The 22,500-nt window shown below is 38.5% G+C and overlaps 1 protein-coding gene across 1 annotated transcript in view; it reads right to left on the minus strand.

Moving 5' to 3' along the window:
- Positions 1-22,500, minus strand: part of ZNF536 (zinc finger protein 536) — a 299,046-nt gene that overhangs the window by 251,106 nt on the left and 25,440 nt on the right. The window lies entirely within an intron of this gene.

Here is a 22,500-nt window from a genome sequence, read left to right on the forward strand (position 1 = left end):
AATCTCAAAATTTTAAAGTATTAGCTGCTTAAGTAGATCATGCGGTACATCCCCTCCCTCTTCTAACTGGCTGATTTATGTAACTGAGCAACCAAACAAAAATGCCGAGATGTATGTTCAGCTCTAACACTGACAATTTACATTGTGTATTGAATCAGGTAAATATGTAACTCATGCTATGAGGGAACAGAAGAAGTAACATGATTTAGATAAACAGCTACGACTATAAATTTATAAATAACCTAAACAAAAATCTCTACAAATAAAGATTTTTAAAACTTATTCACTGAAGAATTCTGGAAGTAACCACTGAATAAACACTTTCCATGTTCACAAGAGAACAAAAACTCCCAAATATACCTAAGGAGTCACTATGAATTGTTTGTTCAGATCTACCTACCCAGTGATTCCTCCTACCTCACCCCTTAAACTACATCTATATAAATGGAAACTTGAATTCTCTAGTTTCTAATGCACTGTCTTTGTGGATTAGTTCAGTTTTACGTAAGTTACAGGAGCTGTAGGGGAATAGACAGGGATCGGCGACCGGAAGATCACAGGATGTGACGGAAAGATAGACTCCTCCCCATAGGAGTGGCAGGAACAGGAAGCGCGAGAGCTATATAAGCGTGTGATGCAGTTAAATAAACAGACATTTTGTATCCATCGTATTGATGTCTGTGCATCACTGTCCCCAGGGTGGGTAGAGCCCTGTGTCCCGGAGATATGCGGCCCAAGATAAGTTCTCCCATAGAAGCGTACAGCAACAAGGAGCATCTAATGCAAACATGTAAATTTACTAAATGGGGAAGAAAAAAAATAAATGAAGCAAAAAACCCCAGAAATATAAAGTTACCAAAACCATTATAACCATTATTTGAACACAACATTTCAACCCTGCTGAATAATTATATCCTCTCAGCAATGTCCTTCTGGACTCTTTTCCAGCCCTTTTTTTCAAATACATACATACCTTCATCCAGGTGAGCAGATGCCATTGACCAACACAACGAGAGTCACTAAGTGTATTTCTTTCCAATGATTGCTTGAGTTGCCAAAAAATTTTGCACTTGCCAAATCATGGCCTGCTTTTCCCAACTAGTTGGTTTTTTGTTTGCTGTTCAGTGTTTAGAAATCTTAATCTTTAGAGAAATTTGTTATGGTAAAGAATGAGAAAAGAAAGGAGGAAATACAACTTAAATGAGCTCATGCCTTCTGCTTAAGCTCAAAGAAAGAAACTCAAACTTTGGAAATGCAATTTCCAGGTAAAGATGAAAGATCCCGTGTTATGTCTCTGTGAACCAAAAAACAACTGACACTTAGCAAGTTGTCCTATCTCAGACAGAAACAGCGTGGATGAATCTGGCCAGTCCACTTGCGCTTCTCTTCCTGAAATCACTAATAAAGTTTGAGAGGGGTTATTTTTAAAGCAGCTCTTAGAGTGTTCCAGCTTACTACTGTCAGCTTCAGATCTCAAATGTAATTTGATTTATAATTACATTTTAAAAACTAGCATTAAAATAACATTAGAGGGGTCATAATCTGAACTTTTTAATAGTTAAGCACATAGCATACACTTAGGAATGGATCTCCAACAGGATTGATCTGGAACGTATTCTGACCAGAATTCCTTCCTTCAGCCATCTCAATACTCTGCTGAAGCTGGTGTGCCAAGAAGCCATTGTGGAGCCCTGTATTTTAGTGTTGTTTCAAATGCAAACTGATGGAAATACACTGCTGGACATTGGTTAGTCAAAGTCTTTTCTTACATTATAGTCAGGCCCACATTTGTAAACAGCAGTGGGTGAGACAGTGCCAGAGAATCTGGAATTAGGCCTGTGCACTGAAAATATGTACATTACATCCCTTTTAAAATCCAGTTGGCTCCACTGCTCCTGAACTTCGGAGTGGCTTTAATTTTCCTAGCCTCTGTGGCACAGACTGATTTAGGAGTGTTGACTTCTAGGAACTACTCAGATTGGTCAAGTTATGCTTGTGCCAGCCAAAATGCATGTACAGTGAAAAAGAAGTGGTCCCAACAACTGTTAATACACGGGTGTCAGCTGAGAACTACCTGCCCTCCCAGCTGTGCAAACAACTCACACTGGCATTCAGTGAACTTCACGACATTGCGCCTGTAGCTGCAAGCCTGGCACCTCCTGAACGCAAGAAGGGGTTCAGATGAGACACAGGCTCGTTGCAAAATTTGCCTTGTTCTTTAAGTTTGACCTGATAAGAAGTCTTCCCAACTAATCAGTTCCACACCTGCCTGACTACAACTTCAGAGGCAAAAGACAAGGAATTCAGTTTCTGAATGCTAGTGCTAAAGTAAATGATCTAGTAAAAAAAAAAAAAAGTCTGTGCCTTAAAACCAAGTTTGAAATTTTATAGGCTTTTACTCCATAATTTGTACTTGAGCCTTCTGTTATTTTTAAACAAATCTAATTTCTTACAGCTGTGAAATTTACATTTTAAGAGTGTCTAGTGGCCATGTGCATTAATTACTTTATTGTAATATTTTAATGAGTTTGGGGTTCAACTCTGAAAGAATCCTGCTGAATCCTTGTTTCCCCACAGAATTACACTAGAACCTGATCCAGTCACAACTTCACACACCCCGATCCAAACCCTGATGGACTTGCACAATATTTTCAGTTGCCTTATGAAGTCCCTCAACTTTAAAACTGGCTCCAGATTTTAGGACTTCTCACCAAACTAGCGCTACCCTGAGTCAGGAGCAGATCTAGGCTTTGAGTAAGTTTGTATTTAGAGCTGCACTTGCTTGCTGAGCCTGATCTCAATGGAAACAGGAAAATGCAAAATTCAGCTGTGACAGCTAACATTTGGGCCAGTCTTGTTCTTAATGACATTTACGCAATGATGCAAATGCTTCCATCTTACTATATATGATATAAAAACATTTAGGGCTAAAAGATTAACCCCCGCAAAGCATACCTAAATTCACCAGGGAATACTGGAAATGCACTACTGGCAGATTTCCACTTTGTGCAAAATAGTTGGAAAGCATTACAATATCCATACTTTTGCCATGGTAGTCCCTTTATGGATTTTGGTGGTTTCTGTCATACAAAATTATTTCTTCTTCATCTGTGAGTGTGCATAAGTAGTGGTGGAAGATAGGTAAAATGAGACTGTTTTTTCAGCAGTTTTCAGCCAGGTCTGTGCTTGCAATGTTGCAGCCGTAATACTCATCTTGGGGACTGAGGCAGAAACCTTCAGACCACTGAGGATTTCTAGAATTTGTACAGAAGAGATAAACCTTCTTAGAGCATCTAAATGCACTTTAATTCTCTGTGAATAAGCTAAGATGCAAATACATAGATAGCACACTGAACAACAGGTTCAAGTACAAACACAGATAAATGCAGGAAAAGTGGGACTGACTGTTTTAGTTGACTGTGGTAATAGTAAGAGGTTCATCAGCTGTCAAGCGCAACCGCACATCCTGCGCCCACAGAGATGCGCTTGGAAATCTGACCATGTATGTCCACAACTCTCACCTCTCTTTTCTAGGGCAAATGCAGAATTGTAACTTCAATGAACTACCAGCTTTTAAAAAAAATCACGTTTTTAAACCACTTACAAGAGCAACAGTTATTATTCAGTACATGCTATTTATCAGATTGAAGATAAACTTTATTATAACTGGTGGAGATAGTATCAATGATTTCTGGTCTATGAGAATTCCATAATGAGAAATGGTAATCTGTCTTGGGGCAAACAATATTGTTCTGTTTACTATGCAATTAACAATATAAGTCAAGATTCTATAACTGATAGCTGAAAATAGGAGTGGTAGGAAGAAACTGGAAGCACTGGAAACTTTCACAGGACAATTATCTGAGGACTATAAACTATTTATGGTGCTTTAGCCTGACATTCTCTCTCATCCTCACAAAAATGTTCCTCACTGCTCCAGAGATGTTCACTGTAAAAGTATCCAGTCTGTAAGCAGTTTGGGGCAAAGCTAGAATCTCTCCTTGTCACAAGTACTGAATGTACATGATAATGCAGTAATTTCTTACTGCAGGAATAAAATCACAAAAAAAAAAAATAGTTCTACTTTGGAACAGGTATGATAATGAACCAACAAGAATGACAAAAAGAGAAGAGAGACCTAATCTCTGATTCCTGGCATATTGGGTGTAAAATACTGAGAGAGTACCTCCCTTGCATTTAATTTCTTCTTTAATTTTATAAACAGAGTCCCATACCTTTGTGTGACTGAAACCTTGTACTTCTTGTTTACTCTTAGATCAGCCTTAACCAATCACCATATGGAGCTGCAAACACCACAGACATGGCAGAAATGGTCCTTAACTAACGGTGACAGTAAATTGTCCTGGGAGTCAAGTGGGGCCACTTTCAAGCAGCTGGTTAAGACAAGGGCTGACCTATAACGGAGCTTCTCTGTAAAACAATACAGTTTTTACTCTATGTTATAACGTACAGAACCTTAAGTATGATTGACCACAGAAATCTCACTGTCTTTTTCTAGTCTGTTCCTTAGCTGTACACATGCAGTCCAGCCCTTTTGGCTCTGATTCTGCAGTGGTAATAATTTTGAGGTTACCTCAAAGGGAGCTCAGGCAGAGCTACGGCACAGTGCTTTCACAGTGAACAAGCAAGACCTATAAAGTGCTAGGGTCGCATTCTCAAACTAGCCAATTCCATTTGTAGCTCTCTGGAAATGCGATGCTCCATGGAGAGCTCCATTGCACCCAGCAGGCAAAAGCCACATTTAAGACAGCATGACACACCAGTACTCTGGCAACTGGGATGCTACAAGGAAGTGACTGCTTCTGGCAGCCTTGCAGCCCCTCTCCTGCACCTCTCGCCCTTAAGGATCGGTGCCTTACCACTGAATAATGTCTGGCTGATCCAGAAGATTAGCAGCTTATTCCACCTTTGTTCTCTGCCTTCTTTTAAGATGAGCAATGAAGGACACCACAGCAGGCATAACCCTCTGGCACAAAAGCTAACAAAATTGTAGGATGTTTCAAGGAATGATGTAAAACTTAACAGAGAGTTTTAGAAGGGTATTCCTATGCAGAATCTGTGTATAAAACCCAATGCTAGATGGAAGGGCTCTCAAATTCTCTTTACTTTCCTGAACACTACAACACAAAATCAGTATCTAATATCTGCAAGAGAGACCTCTTTAGAACTGATAAAAATACAAACAGTTTTAATAAAATGTGCAGTAAATTTGGGGGTTTCCTTTGTGCAAAGTAACACTGAATCAGAGAGTTTCACAACAATAAAACAAACAGATACAGTAAAATTAAATGAGAGGAAAAAAATGAAGAGAGTATAAAACTTCATGCTCCTGTACATTATAAGTTAGTGATTGGTGGAAGTTCCGCACAAACTCCTGCTTTTTAAAAAAAACTACTGTTTTGAGGAAAACTACTCAATAATTGGTTTTTATAGGGCTTAATTCCATTTTCTGAGGACGTTCTGGGTCTGGTCATTGTTCATTGCTATTGTTCAAAATTTACTCCCAGATTAGAATTTCTCCCACACTAAAAAACAGGTATAATAATTTCCTCCAGAGAGCAATCTTTTTTCTTTCAGTAATTAGCCTACTTAAATATTTTAATGGAACTGCTGACATACAATAGCACAAAAGGTCCTCTGACCATAACATAAAGTGAGAGATGAGATTCCTAAAAACTTTTGCATGAAGGAGGTCTACAATTTACAAAACCTATCAAGCAGAGAGCTCTAAAACTATTTTTAAAGGTCATAAATGAGGTGCTCTCTTAAATGTAATTTAATCATCCACTGTTATAGTAGCTTGATTCTATTAGTTGTCCTATGCATTTTACAAAACAGAACTCTATTAACATTATTCACTTATAGTTTCCCCCTCTAAGTAAATATTCTACTCAACAGGCTTTAAATAGATTTTTTCTCCCTGAAATTTCTATTAAGCATGCTTTTACTCAAAGGGCAAAGTAGGCATAGGATTATGCTTGTACTTCATGCAAAGGATACATTTTCAGCAATCAGAACCACAGTCCTATGAAGTAAAAATACTCTATATAAGCCGATTGTTTCTATCCCTCCTAACCTTGCTCAATAAGGACTCTATTCTGATCTTTTGAGTTACACACAAGTTTTCCAATTTGGCTGAATAAAGGTTGGGCAGCTTGATGAGCGTATTCTGTGTCTTGAATTCTGACCTTGGCATGTTCAAGGTGGATCTCAATTATAACACGCTGCTCAGAGGGGAAGAAATATTTAAATTAAAAAAAAAAAATCAGGATTTATTTTACTTTCTTCAGTTAAAGAATGCAGTATGAAACTCCTGCTTTTATATACCTTGCTTTAGGGAACCAGTGAAAATATAAACTTTGATAAAGAGACCACAACACATCTGTAGCTACAAGTTTTTCACAGCAATTTACCTACCCAGTAGTTATATTTCAGCTTAGGAAACATCTATTATAGATCATTCATCTCTGTTTTCATGTTGATTTCGCTGTGAATAAATGTGTGCCCTCACCTCACACAATTCAGATGACACTCTTCTGAACAAGATAAAAAATACACGAGTACATGCAGAGGAACCTAGTGCTGGGCCAAACCACATATCCCATAACCAGTCGCAAAGGATCTTAGCCACCTCGCAACGTTGAGCCGCATGCCACAATAATCTGACACCTGAACAGACCCTGACCGATTGTAATGGTGTAGTTGCAACAGCACAATCTGTACATAAAAATGTGTATGTCTAGAGAGCCAAATCCTCTTTCAGCTGGTTACCATATTCGATGTTCATGTCTTACTTCTTAAAACAGGACAGATGGCAGAAATCATACACTGTTGTTCTTTTCATTGGCCATGCCAATCCCAGATAATCAAGTCAGTCAGTCACCAGCAGATACTCTTTTGTCAGAGGAGAGGGTTTAATTTCATCTGACCACTGAGCTTCAGTTTGCACTTGAGGTTCTAATTTTCTTCTGGTCTTAGCCCATTTCTGTCTTGCTCTGGCACACACTGCCCTAGTAAGTACATTTATTACCTCAGTAATTCCTCTGGGGGCTGTCTCACTTCCACTTTATAGCTGAACTTACATAAGCGACTCCCCATTTTACAAGGAAACATTTATTAGCCTCTGATAAGAGCTTCCTGTTCCATCATGCTGAACCCCATTGTCTATTATTCTTCAAATGCAGGCTAACAAGTTGCACACTCCTGGGCGGCTCTCACTTGTGGTGAACGAGCACTGGCAGTGCAGTGCAGGTGTGGAGAAGGCACATGGGGGATGCCCAGGCATCCTGGGTTTTCTTCCGGTTTGCAAACCCTTATTCAGTGGGTCACACACACAGTTATATGGGACCCTTTCACTGTGGTAGCATTCACCAGTGGCACTGGGTGGCCCGTAAATTTCTAGGGTGCCCCATTCATGCTCCTTGTTCACACCCTTGGGACCGGTGCAGGAAAGGACTATGAAAGTCTCCTTCACCCAAGGATTCCTCAACTGTGAGGTTGATCTTATTACTTTGGGACACTTGAACAGTAGAGGGTAAGCCTATTATATCACAAAACCAGGGATTTCTGCTGTAATTCCTCCAGTTCCCAGCTAATTATCTTACTTGAGAACTGCTCATGGTTTTTTTTCCTGGTAGTTGTGGGTCATCACTGCATACTCCTGCTTCGTCAGGTCCAACCTGCAAAACTCCTCCCTGTAGCAACTGTTTGGTAGAACTGGTACTGTCCAGAAACTGTTCAGCCTTCCATAGTGTTACACAGGAATCTTTGGCCATGATCCCCCCAACCATAGCACAGTCAGATCTTTAAAGGAATTTAAAAAATTATAATTGCTAGAAAATAAAAATGCATTAATTCACTCCAGGTAAAGATGTGGACCCACCCTAGGGAAAAGAAGATTTCAGTGCATAGTCTATTCTACTAGAAACGATGCAAAGTCTCTCATCCACATCAGCCTGCTATTTTTTTACTTCTATGTAAGCAGACAACATTTGCATTCATCTGCTCACTTATAAATAAAAAACATTTTTACATGGGTGGATTGGAGTGGGTTTTTTTTTTTTTCCCCTTTCGGTTCCCATTATTTTATATATTACACACATGTTCTGTCAGTGAAGCTCACTTTGTTATCTGAAACATCTGTGGTACCCTGCTGTGGAGAAGGCCAACACTGCTGCTGCTGTTGCTGCCTGTCTTTATTAGCCACTGATTTGCTGATGTAGTAGTCCTCTGATGGCATGCAGTGCTCCAGTTTGCCTCCGTAACACCAGGGCTGCATGGCAGAAACAATGAATTGGCAGAGAGGCCCTGTTGGTTCACAATATGGCAGGTACCATCTATATGAAGATATGAAACCAAGGTTTCATATGTGCATTCATGCACATTTTTATACTTCTAAAGAAATGTATGTGAGTTTATATGTATGCTGAAAGGATAACACCCTTGCAAAGAAGGTACATACTCATCAAAATGACAGGACCTCCTACCTGAGGCTCCCACAAGGTCTGGCTGTTGAGCAGCCATAACATTTCTTATTTTTTCCTAAGCGAAAGTTATCTGGATTGATCTCTTTTAGCCTGATTTTATGGTGCTTTTTACAGTCATAGTCCTGACATACTGCACTGTTCCATGAAACTCTGGGATCTACTGTTACTGTAAAGATTATTACATAAGGTATATAAGAATTATGGATTTCTTAAGGAGCCATGACAAGATTTTAAAAGAACAACTGCAAGATGAAAAATCTGTCTACATTTCTTAAACAACATGTTTAGAGATAAGGTATTCAGGTCACCGGATAGGAATTGAAGCTATTTGTATGTATTTTATACATTTACTTTTTGCAAACAATAGCATCTTGGTAAAATCAGCTTAACCATTTCCCCTCTGAATAATCAAAACCATCTCATCTTTATATGGATTTCTTATGCAACAAATGAGTGAAATATATACTCCATTTAAGAATCTGAGAAAACTTCACAAGAACATTCAGGGGAAGATGCAAGAACAACTCATGAAAACTCTCGCATGGACGAGATTTCCAGCTGATAGCATTGCTTTTACAGGTCTACTGTTTTAAGAAACTGCTCTCTAATACAAAGATAAGATAACGAGAAAACCTGATCTGAGTTCTGAGTCCCATAGGTAAACTCAAGCCAGCTTTTTGTAGGTTTTCTGGATCTCCCAAGGACTCTGGGCCTGATTCAGAGAACAATTATGGTATGGAAACATCGTGTGACTGCTGTCACAGATCTTTTATATGCAAGCCAGTGTGCATGTGTGTCCAATTCAAGATTGAAAATTGAAGACTTATGTGGAGATAATTATAAATGAAAATAAAACACAGCTTTTGAAAAAACACCCCATTTTCTTCATAAAATAATTGATCACCTAACCCCAGTAGAAAGGTTCAAAAGTTACTGTATAATGGAGTGCTAGCAGCAAGCCGCTTGCTGTAGCTTTCAGGAGTAAGACTGTGATGACAAGAAAAAAGAATCAAGAAAATAAATGCCACAAAGGCATCTCTCCCCTCCTCACCTCCCTTTTGCTTGAAACATTACTTCCAATTTTGCTTTATTTATATTACACAGCATTAGTACCCCCAAACCAGCTAAATTCTGTGTGAACACACAGAAGATCTTCCCCTATTTAAAATCTGAACCTCATTTCCCATGCCCTGAAAATAACTGAGATGCGATGGCAGAATATCACTGGTCTCCCAAATAATCTTCGGATTGCCCAGCTCACAACCTGGCGTACCGTAGAACAAGCTTCAGAACTGTTCTCTAGCCGATTCATCCTTTTTACCTGTATTCAACATGGAATTAATCTGATAGTCACAGGTTGTCCCCCTGCTCCAAGTATATCCTCAGAGAGAGAAAGGAGATGGTCTACTGTTGCTACTGTCGCCACTTACTAAGAACTGTCTTAGAGATGGTATTTCAAATCCTCTGGAGGCCAGTGAAGTCACAGATGCTTTCCACTACCAGAGGAGTACGAGGTATCTGAGCAATAGCAAGGATCTGATCTTAAACTTACAAGGTTGTTCTTATTTGGGATAAAGTGAAAGGAAGGAATAAAATTAATGTATAAGCATAAACAAGGCCAAAACTTGGAAGATGAACTGAAAAGACAATTATCTTTATAAATTTTAAAACTGCAAACATATTCATGCAGGACAATATTCCATCTGTCCAGATGCTTCTGCAGGACATATGCAGAAGATAGCTTCAAGTAAGCATATTTCCGTATACAAAACTTTTCCCTAAGACATTTATGGTTGGTAGCGGGGAAAAAGTGCAGTGCTACAATAGGATGGTCGCAATTTCTCTTTTACCCTTTGTGTATGTCACCATCTATTGTTACTCAGTTTTTTTATCATTCATCTGAAAATTTAATCTATGCAAAAATTAGTCCCAGCATCTTTTTTTCTGAATAATGTTTGGCGGTCATTGCTTCACAACTGCAAACAATCCTCTACCACTATTGAGTGCTACAGTCAGGCTTGTTTCACACTGGAGGTTAGAAACTGATCTTAAGTCATTAAATCACAGAGTCTTTTTAAAATTTAATCTTGAGACGATTTGGTTTGTAAACAAAGGACACTACACATGGGGAAAGAAATAACAGAAAAATATGAACTTATGACTCTAACGCAACCCCGAGTTCAAATTTTGTCTGTGATTTAGCAAGAAAATTCTGAGCTTTCGGCAGTGGCGCACATGCCCTGGCATGTGGGCAAAGCTAAACTGAGCATTGATGCTCACATCCAAAACACACATATGGATCCCATTTTACTATAGACGTATTCTTCATGTGCAAAACATGTGTCTGACTGGTTTTCTTTGACTTTTTAAGATGTGCTTTTTTTTCTTTGGTGGGGGCAGGGAGCAGAGAAGTAAATAAATAATTTGTTTGGTACTTGAAAATACATTATCTATGAAGAGAATGGCCTGGGATTCAATGCCAGGTAAAAAGCCTGTACTTCAGCTGAAAGTACCAATTTCAGCAAACAACCAAATGCCAACAGTGAGAAACTTAGTCCACTATACAGCTTCTGCAACATGTTAATCTATCCCACTCTGTAATTGTTAGATAGGAAAGGGAAAAGGGCTCCAGATGCTAATAACTTGGAAGTGGTAATTAGAGGAGTCCACATTACTGCTGCGAGACTCCGATCTTCCCTTGATTGCTGGAAAGAAGATTTTGTCCAGCGGGGCTCCTCACTTCCAAAACGTGCAGCATTTCTGTGTTCCTAAGCTCCATCTCCTCACTGAACACATCAACAGGAGCTCAGTTAGGTCTAGAAAACTTTTTTACCTTCTCCAACATTGGTGGATGCTATATTTCATGTAGAAAATGTAGGAAGACATGCATGAGGTTATAAAGTGACCTAACAGGGAAGTACCACAAGCGATACAAGATCAAAATTGCCTCCTGCAGTCCCAGTCTGACTGTGAACGAGAACAAGAGAGTCTGCTCCCCTTGCTTTAAAGGATAACAGATACCTTTAAAGCCTCGTTGAGTGTTCATAAGCTCTGGGACCACAGAGACAAAGTAAGTCTGGAAAGGGTCTGAACATCACATGAGAAAGTAAAAGGAAAAATACACTTATCAGAAGGAGGGAATGCATTTGTATTATTGTATTGAAATAGCACAACGCTACAGTGACAGTAATTTCCATTTCAAGTAACAACAATATAAGAAAGAGAGACTCAGAATTAATAAAAATTATGGACATAAATTGGTAGGTACTTAGGTGAAAAAGAACCTCAAATTCAGGTATCGTTAAAGGAGAAAAGGTTAACTAGCCCTTTGAGCAACCCTTGGATCCGTTTACACTGCTGACAAACTGACAAAAAAAAGTATGCTTAGATTTTACCAAAGATGTCCATCTTTATAGTTCTCAGATTCATAGCCCAGAATGTTACAGTAAGTTCTTGCCAGTGGAAATCATCTCTTTTTTTATCCCTGAAATTTAACATCACACATAACACTAAACCTAATCTATGATTCCAAATAATAATAGCAGAAATAGTAACTATGTGTTTCTGCAGGGATGAGAATTAAGTTACAGAATTTTCTCCATTCTACTTTTTCTGATTTGTCATTTCATTAAACAACCATGAATTAGTGAACATTAATAATTTTAAATCAGTGGTGTGCCTTAAGATATACATTTACAGACTATTAGTATTTTTCTTAACATTTCTGTTGCTGTAACTGGCTATTGAAACATCAGCTGCTCATTTGAAACAAGCAAGCAAGCAAACAAACCAGGACTGAACGGCAAGGAGACTGTTAGCCAAAGCCAATGTACATTAGCAAAGCTGAGTCCAGAAGATGAACAATCTCTCCTCCATTTTAAGAACCAATCCTACATTTGTTTAGTGCATGTAAATCCCCATGGTTTTCTAACAGCTCCATTGAACCTTGGGAGATGAGGCTTGTAACTGAAACTAAAGTTGACAAGTCTTTTTTTTCCCCTATGCAGACTTCTAAAAGAGAAGAACTGTGGATATTGTAAAAATATAAAATCAATGCAAAGTTATTTAGCACAGGTGTTCCTGTTATTGTGCTACATTTGGAAAGCCCACACATTCAGCACACCCTCAATTCGCACACCCAGCTGCGTGAGGTGGTGGTCTATTGTTTAGAGGTTTGCAATAAAAAGCATGAAGTAGTATTGGCAAGCTCAGGAGCTATTTTTTTTCCTTATGATGTCTCCCTGCATCTATTTATCTAGTTCTCCTTGCTTTGTTTCTGCTTTTATACTCAGCATATTCAAAAAAGGGTCAGAATAGGTTTTAAAGATGTAATGCCATGCTCAAGCCTTTTGAACACTAAGAGAAAACCTCAAAAGGTTCACGCATAAGGGAACAAAGATATAAGGATAGCTTTGAACCTGAGGGGCTCTCTCACTGCAAGCAAGTGCATTGCCAGCATGTCACAGGTGTACACCACATGAGCAAGTGAAAAACTAAAATGCAATTGTGAAGGGGTGTGATGCTGACGGGTCCAAGTCCAGAATGCATTAATCCCAGGGTGAATGTGTGCATCTGTTAGATATTTATGTAGTTCCTACTAGTTTGTACAGATATCTAAGCAGGTGAATGTCAACAGCTTTGAAACCATATGTTAAAGGGAGCCTGTGAGATGGCACGAGAAGGCTACCAGTCATTATGGGTCTGACAAGGGAGGGCAGACACCTACTGATTATACCATTGCCCTGGTTAGTCGGGACTCCTGGGCCCTACATCAGACTCCTGCTGATTTAGCTGGGTGACACTGGGGCAAACGACTGAATCTTCCTCTCTGTTTCTCCATCCTTGAAAAAGAGATACTAAATATGACTACAGAATGACAATTTTCTTGCTTCCCTCTCTAATTTCTGGCTTAGGATAGAGGAGGAGGGAAGTGGATTTTTCTTTTTCCCAAAGGTTTGTATAAAACACAGTTGTCTTAAAAGAACAATTTTTAGATGCTGACTTTAGTTTGTTGGAAGAAGACGGAATCAAGATCTCTGTCTCCTGGTAGTTACCGGAACACCCTACAGCAGAGGAGAACCAAGTCCTACTCCTTTGTCTAATTCAGAGATTGTGGGAATGGCACGCATCTGAACTTGGCTCATCCCATTTCCCAAGGAAGCCTCCTGACTACCAGACTATACACCTGGTAGGTACATATAAGCACAGTTGAATCCAATGTATTTACAGAAAGAAAAACAACACAAAATATCCACTTTAAGAAAAACAATACACTTCTCAAAAGTGACGTTTTGTCTATAATGTTTACTTTCTCTACTAAATATCCTCAGCAAGGAACTGTGAGAATTCATTCATCTTTGAATGAATTTATAAAACATGCTGAGAGGTCTCTGGCTGAAATGTGTGAAATTTTTTTCTGATTAGCACAGAGTACTAGAATCCAAAAATTGTCAGTTTACACACCACTTTAACCTAGACCACTCAGTTTCTGCTGGCACACACGACTTCTACGAAATGAAAGGAAAAACTGTTTTCACATTAAATGCTGAGTTTCTAAAGGAGGTCTGTTAGGAAAATTTTCCTTCAAATTAAAATTTTCTGTAAAATGGGGAAAACAAATCTATCAAACCTCCTCCACTTCAAATAGCCTAGCAACTACCTTGATCCCTCAATGGTTCAAGTTACTCTCAAAGGTAAGGGAATCAAACACTAGCTTTCGAGTCCTATAAGATCCTGTTGCTAGAGGAGTAATTCCACCTTTGAAAATCTTGGTGCGCCTAAGTGAATCCAGCTGCAATTTCATTTTGTCCTCAGTGGTTCACATACATATACAGTGCTGGAGAAATATGCCTTCCTCCCTCTTTTGAAGTATTATGGCCTCACTGAAAAACATTCAGGAAGGATCCACCCTAGGACATGGGTCTCATAGTTTAGCATTGCCCAAACTCTGCTCCCAAACATTACCAATCCATAGTAAATCCCATGAATTTCAGCAGCTCCCACTGAGACTACCGCTAAGTGCTTCTGAAAAAAATGCAATCACACCTTCCCATCCTCTTGTATGTCTACCTTTTACAGCATCAAAACACACACTCTATAGTAGCCCTTTTCAATTTATTTCCCCCATACTTCCCTTCCCAAGAGGGTATTATTCATACCCTGCTCCTTCACAATGTAATTAGCTTGTTCCAATCCTTGGAAATGAAACGTTCACCCCTGCTTTTGTTCCAACCTTCAAGAACCTCCTGCAAGGGTCCTCTTGTAGCTCACCACCCCATAGGGTAAGGAAAGACATACCATAATTGCTCTACACTTGGTACCGGAGAGAGAATAATCACACTTGCCTTTTATTACTTTGCTTTACTTTAATGAAGCACAGTTAATAAAGAAGGCATGAACGTGAAGTCGGTGGCTTACCAGAGACCCAGCACCTTTGTTGTCTGAGGCCCCTTCGAGTGCCCTGCAGGACTCCCCTACTCTAGCACCTGGTCTAGCACAGTCAAAGCCTAGTCTAGCATTGCAGTGGCACAGCTCCATGGAAAGGGCAAGGTCATGAATGACATCTCCAATGTGTATTAGAAAACATTAATTGAGATTTTTAATTTTGGGGCATGTGCATTACATGGCATCTATAAAATATGCCCCAACATTCTCAGGAATACAGATTAAAGAGTTTTATTAAAATTGAGCAAAATCAGTCTCTCATCCTTCTGTTTAAAAAATGGGAAATCATTTATACAGCTTAATACAAAGATTAAATATGATTAAAATTTCTATAAGATGTCTAGCTTTTCTCAAATAAACTGCAGTGGCCATCAAAATATTGATAGTCATTGGTAAATTACTTCTGGTGTTTAATCAATGTTATTTTTTTATCATCCAATTTCTTCTTCAAGTCAGCTTCTAACACTGAACTACATTTCATCAAGGTTGGTAAAATGTTTAGAAAGGAACAGATGTCAGAATATGGGGATTGCCAATAACACTGATGGAAGCCAGTAATTTCTTTCCTGTCCAAAGGCAAAAGAATGAAGAATAATCTAGACTGTATACAATAATACAAGATTTACTACAACATTAATGGCTATAAAAAGTAAAAGTATACAAAAGCTATCTCCGTTTTTTTCAAGCCATCACTAAGGGCAGTGTTTTTCAATGTGAGACAATTTGTACTGGAAAATGAAAGGTCTATGTATTCTTAAACCTTTAAGTATCCATAAAATACAGATGAAGATACAGGCTAGCATTAGTTGCTTCCAAATATACTTGTATATTAGTCTATTGTGCAAGTTAATAATTTTGCCAAAACTCAAAAAATGTGGATGCAATCTTTCCTTTAAGAAAGCTGCTCAGCTTGTTATTTACAGATTGTAACATTTACATAAGAGTTTGGTTTAACAAGAGATATAAATATAGATAAAACCCTTAGGACTTCATTCTTTAAACTGCCCTCTAAAAATCTGCCCTACAATTTGCACACTGAATTTTGTGCAGACTATTCTTGGAAGCCTTTTGTGAATTAGGAAGAACTGACTCGAAACAGGGGCTGGTTAATCACAATTTTGCAAATTGTACGTAGCAATCATCCTCACATTGTGAAATTCAGATCTATAAAATGCTGATGGTTTAAAGCTGAAAAATAAATAAGCTAAGTGGGACCAATTTGCTAAGAAAAAAAAGAATATAAGACCTCTTGCAAAGAAGTCCTTAAAATAAAAATAATTAAAATAGGAGAAGCGGCATCATAAATAAAGGGCATCTCCATTTCGTATCTCAAGCCCACCCTGGAAGAAATTTTACCACCTGACCATTCCTGCCCATCTCATATCAACACTCACCTGAATATACCAGGCAAATTCCTGCACTTCCAAGAACAAACCTGTGGGAGGTTTACCATTTCGGAAGGCTTCTGTATATTTGTCTACAATCTAGAAAAGCCCTCCAGTTGAGGCACGACTGATGAAACTTCACTCTTTCACATGTCTATCGCTGACTGGCATCTGTGCACTCAATCAAAGCTGCTTTGATTAAATATCAGGACCGTCACTTGAGTATCAACTGCAGCAACATGGATACATAGATACGATACTTTATGATGCATGTTGAATGAAAGCACTTGAGAATAATAGCTGGCAACTAAATAGTTTGAGGGAAAAGAAGCAGAATTTATGTGGAAAAGATGATTCCTCAAAGAAGACATTTTTTGCTCTGCTTTCAAGCTGTAGCTAATGTAACTTCATCAGCATTTAGAACAAAGCTGACTCAAGATTCTTCTTTTCCACACAGGTTTTGCAACTCCTAACATTTACTATAAATGAAGGTCTCTTTCTATTTATTTTCCCTTATCTGTTGCAGAAAGACCTTGCTGAACTGTCTGGTTTGAACATACAAGGATATGCTGAAATTAATGCAAAATATTTTCTGTTATCAATGTAATTATAATGGCAAGAACTTTCCATTTGGGTTCAGCCATGACACAGTGTGTGTTGGTCACCCTCCTGCCATTCCAAGCCCCCTCACTATGGACACAAGTCACAAACAGTGGAAACACTGTTTTCCTGATGTTGATCTTCCCCAAAGGTCAGGTTTCTTACCTCAAACATTCCAGCAGTTGCTTAGACTGCAGTTCAGGAATTTTGTGTAACATTGCTTCTGGAAAGCAAATATTTATGTTAGTAAATACCATTAAAGTATTACTGTTACACAGGTATTCTCATTAGTAAGCTGCTAAATATGAGAAAGAAAACTTTAAACTAAATGGTTGGAAACATATTATATTTGTATATTAAACAAACTTTACCGTGTTACTTTACCACCAAAGTGTTTTATCAAACGCAAAGTCCAGCCATTAACTATTTTATGGGTTATAATAACTCTTTCATGGGCCCCATAATTAGAAGAATTAATGTTTTTAGAATTAATACAAATTGAGAATTCATGCCTTTGCTACAGAGGGCAAGCAGAGACAGAAAGCCCTACAAAGAACAGAACAAATTGTTATTACCATAATTTCATAAAAGTAGTGGTCACGAAAAAAAGAAAAAGGAAAATGAAGGACCCACAAGATACCTTACAGAGAGATGAAATAAAGATATCCCCTTTGAATAGGAGGGGTTTACGTTCAGTTCTGGCTCTGCATAAGGTAGATCAGGAATTTGGCTTCACACGTCATGAGTATCTTGAGCATCAGACTAGTTATTCTAGTAGAGCACATTCACTCACCCACTTCTAATCGAGTTCAGTCTTTGGTTGTCCTTTTTACTTTCTTAAGTGGAGCAAGCATTTAACCTACAGCTTCATCGACACAAGTGAATGCCAAAAGGACAGAGTTCTGGAATCTCTCTCAAAATATATATTATTTATTCAAATAGAACAGCTTGAGCAATCTTGGCCAATGAAACAGAACATTCTAATGCCTGAAATTTGTACAGGTGAAAAGAAAACTCTCTCAGTTCCATCCTACAACTCAGGTTGGAACTGAGATCTACAGCAACAGAGCTGAGCTTCCTTTGTTTCCTCTGCTTCTCACCTTGGAGGCCAAGAATAGGTCAGGAAAAGCTTCTATGCTATTTATTAACTCAAAAATGGCATATATGCGAATGCCATAACAGAGGATCTCTCTTGGGATAAGGGAACATGAGACACTGAAAGCAGAGAAGGCCTGCAAGTGGGAAGGAGTCCTCCAGAAAAAGGAGCTAGATTACACAAAGTTCCCAGAAAAATTTTGGAAGATTCTTGCTTGTTATTTTGCAGACAACCTGCTGGTGAGTCCAGATGTACTAATTCAGACTTTCAAACACACATTTCAGTGCGCTCCGAGTTTAAATGTAGGACAGTAAATGAGCCATTCATCATATATGAAATCTTCTTAAATATCACCTAAGCCATTTCACTTATTTGAGAAATGTTGGCAGCACCAAACTTACAAATACTGTATATTTCAGAGGTAAAATGACCAAGACTAGATTTTTAAAATTTAATTTAACATAATGAAACCAAAAAAGGAAATTAATTCCATGTTTGTTAAATCCAGTTATGTTGGTAATCAGGCAAATGCTTTGCATCTACATTTTTGTTACCTTCCTGAGTATTTCTACTGAAGGATTTTATTCTTCCTACAACCCAGCTTTTATTCATGATCTGAGAGCACCCTATTTTCTATTTGTTATTGTGTTTTAGGCAAAGAGGTTTCAGAAACATAAAATTAATATGGATTCAAAGTTCACACCACTTAAAAAAACAGTTATGTATCTAAGAACCCAAATGAGACTCCAGCACCGTGTGATTCACAGTCCCAATGCATTGGGATTTTCATCAGCTCTCAGCATGGCCTCCGAAATAGCAGTGGTCAGTGCAGGTAGGCCACAGTGCAAGTACTGGAAGTACAGCTGCTCTGCAGTAATTGATTCTGTATGTTGACCCAGACATTAGGGTGTTTACTGTCCACATATGACGCCCTCACTTCATGGAAAGCTGTACAAAACTAAAACAGCTCACAATATGTCAGCCTTTTGATGGATACATCAAGTCCTGTCTCTTAACATTTCTTTACTGATTGAGAAAATTTGACCTCGTGGCTCTAACAAATCACACAGACTGCCTGGAAAACACAAGCCGACACTACTTCACGCAAGTCTGGAGGCTCTCAGAGCAACATGAGAAAACAGTAGGCAGTTGCTTTAGGAGCAAAGTAGAATATTGCTTTAGAGTCCACTAGTATTATTATTATTACTACCACTTAACAAGAGTATTTTGAAATTACCAAAGTTGTCTGCTCAACTCTTACCAAATATTGCTGCCCAGAGTCCAGTCCAAGAGCAGCAGAACTTCCCGATGCCCTCTCTGAAGGTGACAGGATACAGACCCTGATTCCATGAGCCAGAGAGACTCAGAGATACTAATAACTAAAACCAAAATACTCAAACCCTCAGAGAAAAAAAAAAATCTAGAAAACAGTGTCAGTGTAAGGGAAAAAAGCTTGAAAATATTTGGCTACATCCACATGCGTGGGAGATCCTGCCCTTAAAATTGCAGAATACTAGAAGACCCAGAGGGACTAGGCCATACCAAGCCATGATGAAATGTATAATGGAAGTAAACTTCAATTCAGGACTATAAGAGTAACACCTTCTCACAAAAACAATTAATGTTATCATACATGATCATGGGTTTCAAACTTTAGAAAGCTTTAACATTTTAAAATAATATACAGAGAAGTGTGATGTGACTAAACAAATATGTTTTCTTCACTGAGCTTCTCATGGCCCAATATCTCCTGCATCATTGCATTTGTATGGTTGAAGCTATCTACTGCCTTGGATGAACACATGGAGCCGTTCTACACCAACTGCAGCTGTGCATGCTAACTTGGGTCATTTTAAACTTTTTCTGAATAACCTCCCCTGTTGACCAATATTTTTAGGAAGTTTAAATCTATAATCTCTGTGGCTAGAAACATACAACACTAAATGTGTGCTGCGTAAGAAAATGTGAGTAGGCACTCACAATTTACTTAGTTCCCTTTGAGAGGAATGAGAAAGATGCACAGTACTTTCATTATCTGTCCCTAAGTGTTTTTTGTCAAATTTTGACTCTGCCACCATTCTTCAGTGACAGACATTAGGTATGACATTTTTTGACACAATGTCAATAGTGACATCAGTAATACTTGACACAAGGCACATTGGGGTTATTTGACACAGACAGTTGGATAGCTCAGGGCACTGGAGATCCACGGTATAAAGCGTTTTACCTCCAAGTCACCAGTGAATATCTAGCCTAGTGTTTTCTGTTACCAACTGATGGCTCCTCAGAGTCCTATACAGAAGGAGTTTGGGTGTAGTGAGCAGATGCCCAGAAAACAAAAATCAACACAATAAATTACATTAATCTGTGCCCTATGTTGAAACACCATGGAATGAATAGCCAGCAACAAAGCTATTCTTCTACTGCTATCTATAATTCCTTTTAAAAATGGTTGCATCCCAGAGGAGACACGGGAGGATCAGATGAGTCATAGAGCACTACAGCTCTAGTCTCCTGAATAAGATTTCTGCCTCAACAGCTTTCAGTCCCATGGCTTTCATTAACAGTTAAATATACTTATGGAGAAATACAAATGTGAAATGTTACTTTCAGTGATGTGTTTTCCAAATATTTCACAATTGGCTAACATACAGGAGTCACAAATGCTGAACAGAAACAAAATGAATTACATATATGATCACTCTAAAATTTCCTAGAGTGCTGCAGTCCCAATTAAACAAAGCATTCTACCTACATCCAGTAAAGCACTCATCTAAGAGCAGAGGCTTGCGATATCTATTAGGCACCTGGCTGAGCTCGAGTCCTGCGTTCAGCCCCAAGATCCATTATGCAAAACCTGGAAGCTCTGGACATGACCAGGAAGAAATGCTAGTCCTGGGTACATATGAACCTACCTGGACCTACAAGAACAGTCACCTGCATAAGGTACCGAAGTGCTTGGAGAATTTTATATTACTAAGCAGTGCACCCAAAGATTTAGAAACCTAAATTCCTTTGAGTCTGTATAGTGTATGAATCCTCTTCTGGAGCAGACATTTTACACTTTTGTCTTATTTTAAGGTTAGGCTTATGTTCAAACACCATCAGCACATGCAACTTCACCAGAGCAGGACTTCTTTAATGAACAAGACATATTTTTAAAAAGTTCAGAGCTAAATGCCTGACCTAGAGACTTATTTTTTCTATAAATGCAAATACCAAATGAGAGTTAATCCATGTGCAAAATGTGCTCCTTTTTCCTATTTAATATTAATATTGAAAAGATGATCCACATGAGCCTGTTTATCACAGGAAGTCATCCATATGACCATGTGTTCGACTGAAGAATGGTGCTCAGTCAATAGCTAGAACCAACAGTTGGGCTACCTTCAGATTCCTTGGAATAGTTTTTTTAATTTATTTTAAATTAGACTATTATAACTCCCAAACAGTCTCCATCATTGTTCTGCAAATTGTGGTTTCAAAAAAAAAAAAAAAAAAAAGTGCCATCCTAGCTGGGAATCAAAATACATGAAGCATATTCACTGTCCCCTAAGAAATTATTCCACATTGTTACATATCATAGAAAAAAGAGGCAAAGCAGCACATTTTGTTAATCATGCGTTTGGACACCCTGTCATATTGCAACTTCTCAAACAAGTTACATTTTTTAAAAAGTGGAAGAACAATATGTATTTTACTGCAACAAAAAGCATTTCTGGAACAAACTGTTGGGCTGAACCACTAAGGAAGCTAGCAGTACACCACTCCCACAAAGTAAGGATAATAAACTTGCATGAGACTTCACAGAAACCATGCCACAAGGCATTTCAACCTCTCAAAGTCAGAAGGGATCTACTTTCAACACATCTGATGTTTTCCCAACCTCTGTCCCACAAGGCCAGAGCAAGGAGTACACTGCTGATCCACAATTCTCACTAGTTCTGGAGGTCAATATTTCCCCTCTACAAAGCACAAAAATGCTGAAGAGTATTACAGCCTCTTCCTATCACATTTAAACCAGCAGGTATGTGACCAAGTCTCATTTTGCCAAAAGCTTGACATCACAAGGTATATTGCATGCTTCTTGGGCCAATTTTTTGCAGAAGCATTGTTCTACGCACACATTCTCATGAGAGGGATGAATTTATGATATAATTCCAGTGTGAACAGCCATTACATTTCTGCTCGTGTGCCTTTATGCATATAACACCACCCATTTCTCGGTGGCTGGACAACGTGCTTCTATTAGTGGACATCTGTGTCCTTTCCACAGCTCTAACCTAACATAATCTCTCCTTTCCATAGCAAGTGCTGTTAGAGACTGATTTCTGGTGGGAACATTCAAACTAGTCACATATCATTTTACATCTCAACCATTCACTTCTTCAGAGATTTAATAGTAAATAGGGAAGAAAAGGAGGCTCACTGACTGCTGAAACCTAATAGTAAATTCAGATAAACTGTT

The sequence above is a fragment of the Phalacrocorax aristotelis genome, chromosome 8, assembly GCF_949628215.1.
Source record: "Phalacrocorax aristotelis chromosome 8, bGulAri2.1, whole genome shotgun sequence".
NCBI classification, from domain to species: Eukaryota; Metazoa; Chordata; class Aves; order Suliformes; family Phalacrocoracidae; genus Phalacrocorax; species Phalacrocorax aristotelis.